Source organism: Eucyclogobius newberryi, unplaced genomic scaffold, assembly GCF_026437365.1.
Source record: "Eucyclogobius newberryi isolate DKJ021-1_F unplaced genomic scaffold, fEucNew1.0.hap1 SCAF_7, whole genome shotgun sequence".
Lineage (NCBI taxonomy): Eukaryota > Metazoa > Chordata > Actinopteri > Gobiiformes > Gobiidae > Eucyclogobius > Eucyclogobius newberryi.
In genome coordinates, this window is record NW_027316389.1 from 22,853,793 (window position 1) to 22,865,437 (window position 11,645).

The window sequence follows — 11,645 nt, forward strand, 5'->3', positions numbered from 1 at the left end:
CTGCTCCAAATTTCATGATTCTACGATCAGATTTTTTTTGTCTCTCAATGCATTTTTGGTACATTTGGGAGCGCTGACGCGCAAATTTTTTAGAAGAAGAAGAAAGAATAATATTCCGATGCGAAAACAATGTTTCCCATTTTTCAAATATCATAAACTATACATTTCCGTACCTTTTTTCCTACCTAATGGTGTGGGTCCCTGGTCACTGACGGGTACTTTCGTTAATTTTGAGTGGGCTCCGCCCACTTTGTGTTTTTGGCCCTCTATACAATAATAATGTTCAATTTTTGCATTACATGCTTATATGCACGGAACATGCAAGAGATGGGGAAAGTATTCGTGAGCTACTTGGCGCAAATGAGTGCTTTATATGGGGATGACGACCGCAAAGCGGTCGTCATCTCAATGTAAAGTGCTTGTTTAGTGCGCACTTTTGCACGGGCTTCGCCCGTTTACAACGGTAATGTTCCATTTTCCTACTACTAATTAGTATGCACGGGGCGTGCATGAGTGGAGGAGTGCGTTAGTGAGTGTTTGGAAGTGGGCGGGCGCTTCACGCTCGATTTTGTGCGCACTACGTGCGCACTTTCGCAGCCGTGCTTCGCACGGCCTTACGAGATTAATAGGCCTCTCGCCAGCTTGTGGCGCTCGGGCCTAATTATACAATCATTTAGATCTATAGGTAGATCTTCGGGCTTGTGTGGACCCCCTTGCTCTAGGACAACTAGAACAGAACATAATACTACAGTATATGTGTAGTTATGCGTGTCTGAGTGAGAAATTATCTAGCACTGCTGCAATAGCAATTAAAAATTCAAAACTAAATATTACATTCTTCTACTTATGAAAGGGCAAAAGTCCTCAAAAATGCCCTATAAACTGTATGTTGAAATCCAGGAATATTCCAATGGGTTTTGGTTGAGGTTTACAATACATTCCTCTGTATTTATCTTCTTCTCAATTCTGTTGGGCTAATGTGACATGTGGTGACATTCTAAATCAAAATGTCATATCAACATTGTTTTACTCTTAACACCCTAAAACAGTTCAGTTGTGCATTCTGTTCCTGTCGATAAATGCACTTAAAACATCACAAAGCTCAATAGAGAGCAATACTACATTGGGGCCATGCAAATGCAGACAATACTTGTGTTGTCAAACAAAAGAGCGGGGCATTGTTAAACCATACAGTCATTCACTAAAAAAACTAATAAAACAGATCTGCTAACCTCATGTAATGCAGAAATTCACACCATATTAGTTACTTTGCAGACAACTAACCCAACAAACAGAGCAAAGACACAAGCAAGTGCAGTGAATGGGTGTACAGTGGGTGCTGCTGTTCTACCACCACCCTCATTGGCCATTTGACACTTCCTGTTAGCGCTAAAGAGGAGCACCTTGTTACATTAAACTTGACCACACACTCTTATAAAGGCATGATTTCCCCTGCCCTGTCATTACCTGCCAGTGTTCCCTCTGTTCCTGTGTGTGGTATGATAAAAGCCAGGCCATAGGTAATTACTGAGGTCATATGGTGCTGCTGGGTGGGCTGTAGCTCTGCTCTACAACATAACCTGATTTTCAACTTCCTCATGAGTCTCCTTCTATTCTCAGTCCGTGGTTATTATGGAGAATATGCGTGATAGAAAACACAATTAACAGAAGAACAGACAGATTTGTACTGGAGGGTGATGTGACTGAGCTAAACATCCAACTTATTATTAGGGCTTGAGATGGTGATGCATTTTTTTTTTTTTGTGCTCTTACAATTGGTTCATGCCAGACACATGACCTATACACCCCTTGTGGCCATATTGGTTCTCGTCCTAATGTCAATTGTAAACACCTTTAATGTAAGGTAAACGCTCGTACGCTTCATGCTTTCATCAGCTCAAGGTGAGGCTATTCCAATGCACTTGTCGGTGTCTCCCAGTTGCCCTTGTTTCCTAAACAACAGAGCCAGACTTCAGCACATCACCCCAGTTCGTTTTGCACACCAGTGGCTTCCAGTTTCTTTTAGGATTTATTTTAAAATTTTACCTTTTGTTTTTAACGCTGACTCTCAATGGGCTCGTACCTCCTTATCTGGCCAAGCTTCTGTCTGCTCCAATCTCAAGCAGGGCTCTAAGATCTACAAATAAGCTTCTGCTGGAAGTCCCCAGAGCCGGACTCAAACACTGAAGTGATGAAGCGTTCTCTGTTGCTGGTCGGTGATTGTGGAACAAACTGCCCCCGGCATGCGCACCATCGCAGACCTTTTTTAATCCAGGCTCAAAACGCATTCATTCAGACTGGCTCAGTAATGTAGTGACACTTTATTTTGTACAGTTTGTTTTGCATAGTTTATGCTTTTGTATTGCCTTGAATTTTCATTAGGAGGCATTTTGTAAAAAGCTCTATAAATAAAGGTTGATTGAACGAGTTTTTGAGAATTGTGGTGTTGAAAAATTGCAATGTACAAAATGTTTTTTCAAAAAAAGTAATTTTTTGGGGGGAAAAGTAAAGCAAATTGTCAGAGTTGGAATCAAACTCACTGGATTTGCGTTTTAGTCTTGAATAAAAATAATCTCTGCCCGTTATAAGACTGCAGAAAGTTCAAAAGCCCCACTATATGCACTGACTGCCCAGTTGGACGTTAGTTGGCAAAATCCGACACCTTTCATGCAATATTTATGAACCAATTTTGTGTGTTTAAAAAGGCAAAGTAGGAAGAATAAACACATGCCAACCTGCAGCAGAGGACAGTATATCATGTGACTTGTGATGTGTAGGCATAACATGATATATTCAAGTACATTTTTTGCAATTCATCAGGAATGTGAAAATGTCTTCGCCAACAAAAGGCGAAAAGGCTTAATAAAATCTAAAAAAAAAACCTCAATAAGGTAATCTTTCAGATAGCCCAATGCATTGAAGGATGGGTCAAATGCAGAGAAGTTTGGTTTGGTAACAGAAAAAAGTATAATATCACTAGGAGACAAAACAGAATAAAGCACAAAAATACTGCACCCCAGAATGACTGAATGAAACCTGTGTGATCTGAATGAACTGACAATGCTAGTGTAATTTAGTTAACAACAGCAGCACACATCCTTTCCAAAAATATCCCTTATACCAGATTAACCTCACAGAACCTAAATCCACCCTTCTGCTGGAGGTGCAGCGGTGAGTTCTAATCTCTACATCAGGCTGTTCATACTAACGTGACAACTGCAATGGCCGCCACACAGCACCAACATTCGCAACCGTATTTGATCCTTTTTTACATTGAAAGTACAGTGAGCAGGAGGATCCGTCCTAAATGTAAATTGGTTTTAAATGTGAATGAGATGTTGAGCTGTGCAGTGGGTTACATCAGATCTGTGCTGCTCAATGCCTTTGACAGACAGAACAAAAGACCGCGCTCTATTGACGACAGGCGCAATCCCTGTTTACACACCGGCTGTTGACTGCGTCGCCTTGACAACACAAATGTCTGCTCTGCTCTGATATCTGCTGTAAGGAGATCTAAATGGCAGGAATTATATATGATGTAAAACTAATGGAGATTTACTGAACATTATAGTGAAGTTCTGTAGTCACTCTTCATAGTGCCAGGCCCTACACAACTCAAAGTGAAATGGATGCTTTTCCGGTCGCAACCAGCCGTAAAACTGGAACTTAAAAAGGCTATACGTGATTGTTTTTCATGTAATAAGTCATACTGTACGTGATTTTTTTTTTTTTTAAGTGGCTGTGTGACATTTTACAACCAAATGTATTATTCAGTGTCTGAAATTTCCAAATAATCACACAGATGTACAGAGGTGTGGGTGAAAACAGGAATTTTCTGAGCACTCGAGCCACACAGACAATACAGGATTATTCAAATGTGAAGCAGTATACAACCTTGAATAAACAAATTATCACTGTGATAACAAAGTTGAATGTTATTTAAAGTTGATTTGACATATTATGCCCCCTTTAAAGCCAAAGTATCGGTATAGGAACTGAAAAAGCTGTATCTCTAAAATCATTGTCAAGAGTCACTACACGTTCTCTCTGCTAATGTCGCCCTTTACAAATTGAGTTAAAAGTTAGTAAAAATCCTGATTTATTTTTATTACAGAATGGTCAAATGAGGCAAACCATAAATCCAGGGCCACAAGTGCAGCAGATGTCAAAGAGGACTCAGCACTAAAAGCCTATGAGCCCGAGGAGGACACACAGAGCATTAACTGTGGACAGTTCAAAGTGTGGCCACTGTCTCACCTCTGCTCCTCCATCAGCTCAGCAATAGGATTTGAGATTATCACAACATAGCAATTTACAACAGGCCGAGGATTAGACAGTTTGTTTTTGTCTTTGTGTGAGTGCAGGTTTGTGCTGCTGTGCAAGATGTGTCAGATAATCTATGTAATCTCTTTGTTTGTGAGAGTGCAGGGACGTTAATGCCACATGTGTGATGAGCTATGAAAATCATAAGGTTGAATTAAATGTGCGCAAATGAAGAAATATGCCATATTGTATATGAAGGAAAACATAAAATGATCATTATAGGTAAAAGATATAGGAGAGCACAAAACTAATCAAAATATTGTAACTGATAAATATTCAGTGTAGTCAAGATCAAAATCAAAATGACTTCATTTGTCCCGGAGGAAATTTGTCATAGACACAGGCTGCAACACAGAGAAAATACACATAATGATGTTTATTCTTTCACTACCATGACTTTGAGTGCCTTAAGCACTGGTCTGTTCAGTTCTGGGCTCAGTCGTCCTCCAGTGGCAAGTCCAGCAATTGGAATCTCAAACTGGAATGTGACAAAATGCTATAAACATTCCATTCATGGAGTGGCTATCACCTAACAAGAAGGTTGAGCTGGGTGTGGCCCTTCTGTGTAGAGTTTGCACTAGGAGCACTTGAGTTATCCCATCAACCTAAAACCTGCAATGGGCAAAATCATCCACCTAAGGTAGTCCTGACCTAGCCCAAGATCTAGAGATGGATCCCTGGGATCTGCAGGACTTTAAAATGTACCTCAACCTTTTTTATTTTAGATATCTTTTACTAAGCCACTTTTATGCTGTCTGCTGTTCTTCCAGTGAAATAATATAATGATAATTTGCACACACACACACACACGCACACACACACACACACACATTTACAATTTAAAGAAAAACATAGGCATTGCAAAGGAGTGCCTTTGAGTTTTTATTTTTTTATATGTCCATGGTTTCTGGAGTCTAGCTGGGTAAGTAAGTGTCTCCATGTTTGTTTCCATCTGTCTAACCAGACTTGACTTTACCTTAACCTTAACAAAACCCTTACATACAATATATTATTACAGTTATAACACTAACAGAGAAATGGAAGTATTGAGTATATACTCTCCAGATCCCTGGAAGAACACATTTACACGACCCTTTGGCTACATCCCATCAAATAGAGATGAGTTTGAATTCCCAGCCATGCTGAGAGTCTGTCCGGCGAGATGGGGGGACAGATGGAGGCGCAGAGGACGAGAGCACATGCAGGATGCAGAGAAGGAGAGATGGAAGCAAGATGGAGGAGCGATGTACACCCACTTAAAGGCAAAAGACATGAGGTCCAAATGAGAGGGACGACCAGCCAGTAGCAGCAGTCTACATTCATACATGGAGTGCTCTGTAATCAGCAGAGTAAGGGCTAATTAGATATGAGAAGCTCCATGCAATAATCATATAGTCCATGTCCACTTCTGGGGCACATGAATAAGTGAGCCTGGTAAAACACAGCCTACGCATTTAGCTCAGGGTGGGGGCCGGGCCACACCAAGAACTTCAGCCTATGAACATGAAAGGCCACACTTTTTAAATGGATACTTGCATGTGTGTTCTCATAGCGTTCAGCCCAGACTTGTAAGTATAGGTGGATAGAACACATCTGTCAACCAAGATAGAAAGTCTCTACTTTCGATCTTGCAGTTTTCACAATAGACTCCAGCTTCACCTCCGTCCAAAGACAAATATGTATAACGTGAACTGATTACAATAAATTAGATTGGATTAGCCTTTATTGACCTGAAGGGAAATTTGTCCTCGCAGCCATGACCATCATGCCGTGTGCATCTGTGTGGTATCCAAAATCTTATCAAACTAAAGACATTCTCACAGTGGGCACCAGGTTTAAGACAAAGATGAACTACTTCCCATGTATTAGTTATGGCTGGACGATATGGCACTTAAAAACATCTAATTGACAATCTGGTTTATTGGTGAAATTGTCATTATTCTGTATTCTGTTTGATGCAGCTCTACGCTCAAACACACTTCCTCACTCTCTCACTCTTTGGCCAGCCTCTGTCATGCTCTGAGTGACGGGTGGACTTAAAGAATTACAGTGAACTTTCTGAAGAAGCAATTTACTTTATTTACTGTAGGCAATATACCGTCTTCTTCTGAGTCAGCTCGAACTGTCTTTCTCTGTCTTAATTTTGTCCTGTACACTGAGGGAACTATATTATGATAGATCAATGCGCTTAGACACGCGGAAACGTGCTGCTCTCCTGGGGACGAGCTGACGAGACTGCAGGTGACTAATCGGCGCCACGAGGAAATGACTCAGATTTGGGCCAAAAAATCGTCCATTCCACCTTTAAGTGTTCAATGACTTGTGATAAGTCAACATGTTTTATATATTATATCTGAATATCTAAAATACTTAATACATAGTCAGTAAGCTTGTTTTATATCTTATAGTCAAATACATTTCCAGCTTAGTCAAAATCTTTCTATTTAATCTGAAATCTCATTTAAAATGATGTAGTCAATGCCAGGAGAGGCTGATATGAGACAGATGTGCTGCCGACCAGATGTGGCCTTAAGTCTGCTGTCCCGGGATCAGGGTGACAATCCACTGAAATAGCTAATCCCAGGCTCTCACTCATATCTGGTTGTGAGCTTTGGAGGCAACAGACGCCATGTCCACCGGCCGCCCACCCAACAGGTCCGTGAGCCAGTGGAGAGGCGTCTTTAGAGAGGCAGCAACTTTGAAGTTTGGCAGCATTTTTGTGTTTTTTAGCTCACCATAAGCTCAAGTGGGAATCATGTGCTAAGAATTTCACCTACCTTCACCAACCAGTGGCTCAGTGCTTGGTTAGAGAAATAATGTGTTATTATACTTTTATAAACAATTTAACTACAGTATTTATTGAGTTAGGAAATGAATTACTCTTGTCAAATCAAAGTTATCCCTCAACCAACATGAATAAAGTGAAAAAAGAAATGAGAAATATTGCAATTTTTACAAAATCACATTATTGAGTATATAGTCTATAAATAAAACTATTGGAAATCCGTTCAAAAAGGGACAAAAGCTACCCAAAGAAGGGTATCAATGGACATCAAGCAAATGATTGCTTTTCTAATTTCGTGAGGACCTTTCCCCATTCAAGAGTTCATATTTTGATTTGAAGCACACTATTGCTATGACAACGGTTCTTCGTTGTCATGTTAAACTGTTCAAATCAGGAAGGAATAATTTAGTGGTTCATTTATGATCCATTTACATTTTGTGCACCTCTACCAACATATACAGGCAAATTTTAGAACATAAAAAATCTTCGTAAATATTCTTATTGCAGTTATTGCTAGACATGTTTTAGAGATCTTCAGTTCAGTCAAATTGCACCCCTAAAGAGCAAGAGTCAGAGAGTATTTTCAGAGCCACACTGATGAAGTTAAACTATAGTTTAAAAGCTTTATTATGCCTTACAGTGACAAAGGTTGTTGTTTTTCATGAAGCATGATAGCATGGTGAGCTGTACCCTATGGCTGGAAATTTATGAGCAATAGTCATGGGTCAAGATTTTTTTATGTGTTTTCTTTTCTTTTTTACAGTCCAAGTTTTTCATCATTCTAAAACCCATGGATAGGTAGGCTTTCACAATATTCAATCACTGACACAGGGGCAACATTAATCTATTATTCACTTGTAAACATTGTAAACATCACTTTGCTAAAAGCTGCCTTGAATGTGTCAGATACTTTTTGCTGCACTATCAAGCTCTTTATATGAATGCATTAGTGTCTGTTCCACTAACATTACTAACATTAACATACTGGGCGCAAACAAGCATTTCTATTCCTGAAGAATTTTACAAAACAAATCAAGAATTAAGATTGCATAGAAAAGTAATTACTACAGGAGGCCTCACACGCATCTCACAAGTGTCTGTATTGTACTTTTCTGTTGTTCCTATGACCCTGTCACACTAACAGCACAATCTGAAGATGTCTGGGATCCTCCAAGGTCTGCAGCATCTGATACAAAGCATGGCTGCCCTCCAGTCTCAGCTGTAGGCGCAGACCTTGTGTAAGGGTCACGTATCAAGAACTGTTAGAAAGAGAGGACACGTGGACGTTCACTGAATACAACAGCAGCAAATGACCTGTCAGACGCATTGAAGGGGCAAGTTTTTACAGGATCTGCTGACCCCTGACATTTCTCACATATCAATATCAATCTTCTATGGAAAATTCAATTACAATATTAAGCATTATACAAATCATCCTACTGCCAGTTTGCACATTTACTTGACATACCAGGAACCCCCTGCTTGGAGAACCATGAAACCCAGTCATCTAGTTCTTACTCAAAGTTTACGAACATTAGTTTTGCCTCGAACCATGGTTAAAGATCAACCAATATGTTTTATTGCATGGCCGATGCCGATTGTTCCAACTCTAGAGAATGATAAGCTCTACTAATATTTTTGGCCAAATATGCTGGGCCGATGGTATTATATTCCCCAAATGATATGTTAATACAAACTCAAACAAAAAAACAGTTTTACCACAAACTGGCTAAGAAAGCAATGTAGTAGTGTTTTGTGCTGTTCCTTCTTTGCACTAAAGTGTTCAAATAAAGCTTTGTGTGTTCAGGCTGGTTGACCGAAACTAAAAATCGGCCTCTGCTGGAGATTTAAGGCCGAGAGCTGATAGGCTAAAAGTATACATTTCAGCAGAATATATCGGTCTATCTCTAGCCAAGGTGAAGGTTTATTGCTGCATAGAATTGAGCTGTAATGACATATACAGTCTTGCTCAAGCTTTTGAAACCCAGCAGTGTCAACTGTCACTTAGAGAAGAGCCAACAGTAATGAATGTCCACCACAATTGGGTCCACACAAAGAAGCTGGATCAAACAGTTACACTATCCAGTGTCAGAGACCTCCCTTCCTCACATGTCACGCTCATCTCAGGCTATAGACGAAGGCCTCAGTGAACTGGAAAAGCAACAGAACAGCATCAAAACATAGATGGATTGTCTGTAAATTAAGTTGTCAATCAATATCCTGAGCTTGAAGGCGAGACTCAGGCTAATTTTGTGAGGTAATTTAGCTTCCACGTGTTTTCAGATTGTACATGGGCAAGTACATATTACATAATGATTGATGTAATATGCAATCACTGCAATCAAAGAATGTCGACAACGGCCCTGTAAGTACTGCGTAAAGAATTGAGAACCAAAATGTTTTTAATTGCAGACCTATATTATATTATTCACCAGTTTCAAGAACAAGCATACAAAGAAGGTGCTTTTACGGCATTTACGGCGCTCAGTCACATATTTAGCAATTAACAAGAAATAGCTATACAAATCTATAAAATAATTCATAGCAAACATCCTCATCACAGTTTTCCTCACAGTGTGAAAAGTAGACATTTCATGTTTTAACACTGCTCCAGTTAAAACCATCAACAGAAGGTTAACGAATGATTAATCTGCAGCTGTCAATAAAAGCTCTGGTAAATGGCCAGCTTCCAGATTACAGTCAAAGATGTGAACATATTGCAACACCGTCTGGTCGTGTGGCAGCCGGGGCCCCAGCAGCAGTCATATTAACCTATTCTTACATGGACGCAAAAGAGAAGCAGTTGGTCACTAAAAGAGTACGATTATAGACTAATACAAGGCTAAAGGAGTAAAATGTGCGATGAATTGCTCAATAGAGTGGACAGAAACCACTCCAGACTGTACAAAAGAAGAACATTAGTACCTATATTTAGAGAGTACCAGAAAGCTTTGTGAAGTCAGCAATGTCACCTTTCACATAGCTATGTGCTGCTGAAATGTCAGGATACATCAGCTCCTAACATGGATGTGCGTTGTGCTCTCTGTGGAAGTCCACATACTCAGCTTGATCTGTTTGGCTGGTGTTGTAAGCAAAAGGGAAGGAAATCTTAATGCAAATGTAGGCTGTAAGTATAAAGAGTGAGTGTCCACACCAAATAAGACCTGGACTGGGGACCATGACAAAGAGGTCTGAAGTAAAGTAAGTAAAGGCAAATTAGATTTTTATACATCAAATTTTTGTTCTTTCAGCAGTCATTAGTGACCTCTGTGTGAATACATCCTGTACATATTTTACACAGGCAATTGTAGCAGGGTGAGACGAGGAGGGGCTAGACTAAACCTCCATGTGCTCCACAAGCAACTCGCTTATGAGATATACACACCTAACTTAATTTTACATTAATTATATCGAAGTATTCCCTCATTTGTCCAGGAATGGTCCATGGTCAAAAGGTTTTAACCACATGGACATAAATGGTATTTTTAATGTGCTATTTTTTACTGTGTAAATGACTTTTTTTACATGCATGGTTTTATATATTTAATTATAATTCTTTGGTAGTTGTTTTTCCTCCAATGTTACATTACATGGGACGCTATCTATATTGAATTAGTTTTATAACAGTTTATTAAGCCTAGTGGAAAGGATATATTTCTTCACACTTACACCCATTTATATGGAGACCAGTAGGGCAAGGCATACTATTTAAACTGAGTCATCACAAAATCACAGCTGAATGAGGTCAAAACATTCACCCACAAAGAAGGATATTAGTTTGTGTGGTGCCTGAGTCCGGGTTACAGGCGTTTGTTTTCTATGCAAACGGCTCATTGTGTGTCCGCGTTTGTAAACGGGCATCTTGTGCCATGGGTTCGTGGGATCATGCAAATACGAGTCAAATGGGTAAGGCGCGGCTATGAGCCGAGCACCGGCCACACTGCTGCTAGCTCCAACACTGTCCCTGTTGCCTGCTCAGTGCTCCCGCTAACCCTCCACTCAGGAAGCCACACAGGAAAACTGCAGCTAAATCAAAGTAGCTGCTCCCGCGTTTTTTAAAACACGGCGCTAAAACAAACAGAAGAAAAGGAGCTTACCTGTCGTAAACGTGCCCCACATGTGCACGCCGCTGCTGCTGTCGGTGTGCGCCGCTCTGTCCGTGTCGTAAAAGCCCCGGTCCCGCGGTCTCTTGAAGCACACAGCCCGCAAAGCCACTGACTGACGGATTGGTGAGGAGCGGCCGTGAGAGTAGTGTGTTCAGCACCACAGCGCCCCGAACAGCGCCACTGACGTCAGCCAAAGAAGCCCGTGTCCACGCCCACTTCCGGAGCGACCGCCCCCGGAAGTGGAGTCTGAGAGACCAGAGGCGATGGGCTCTCATTAGAGAGCACAGGAGGACTACAGAGGAACCAAGGGACTTGTGTTATACCCTGATGCAGGCTACATTTACCACAAATTAATAATCAATTAATGTAATTGACTGATATGACTGTTTTATTTATAGGCTTTATCCATTGTCTGTTTTTTCATTTATGTG

General features: G+C 40.5%; 1 protein-coding gene across 1 annotated transcript in view; it reads right to left on the reverse strand.

Annotated features, from left to right (window-relative positions):
• smpd3 (sphingomyelin phosphodiesterase 3) overlaps window positions 1-11,323 on the reverse strand; it is a 47,212-nt gene extending 35,889 nt beyond the window's left edge. Inside the window, exon 1 of the mRNA XM_072435163.1 lies at window positions 11,206-11,323. The gene's annotated coding sequence lies outside the window, so the exon portion shown is untranslated. The remainder of the gene's footprint in view (window positions 1-11,205) is intronic.
• Between the last annotated feature and the right edge of the window lie 322 nt (window positions 11,324-11,645).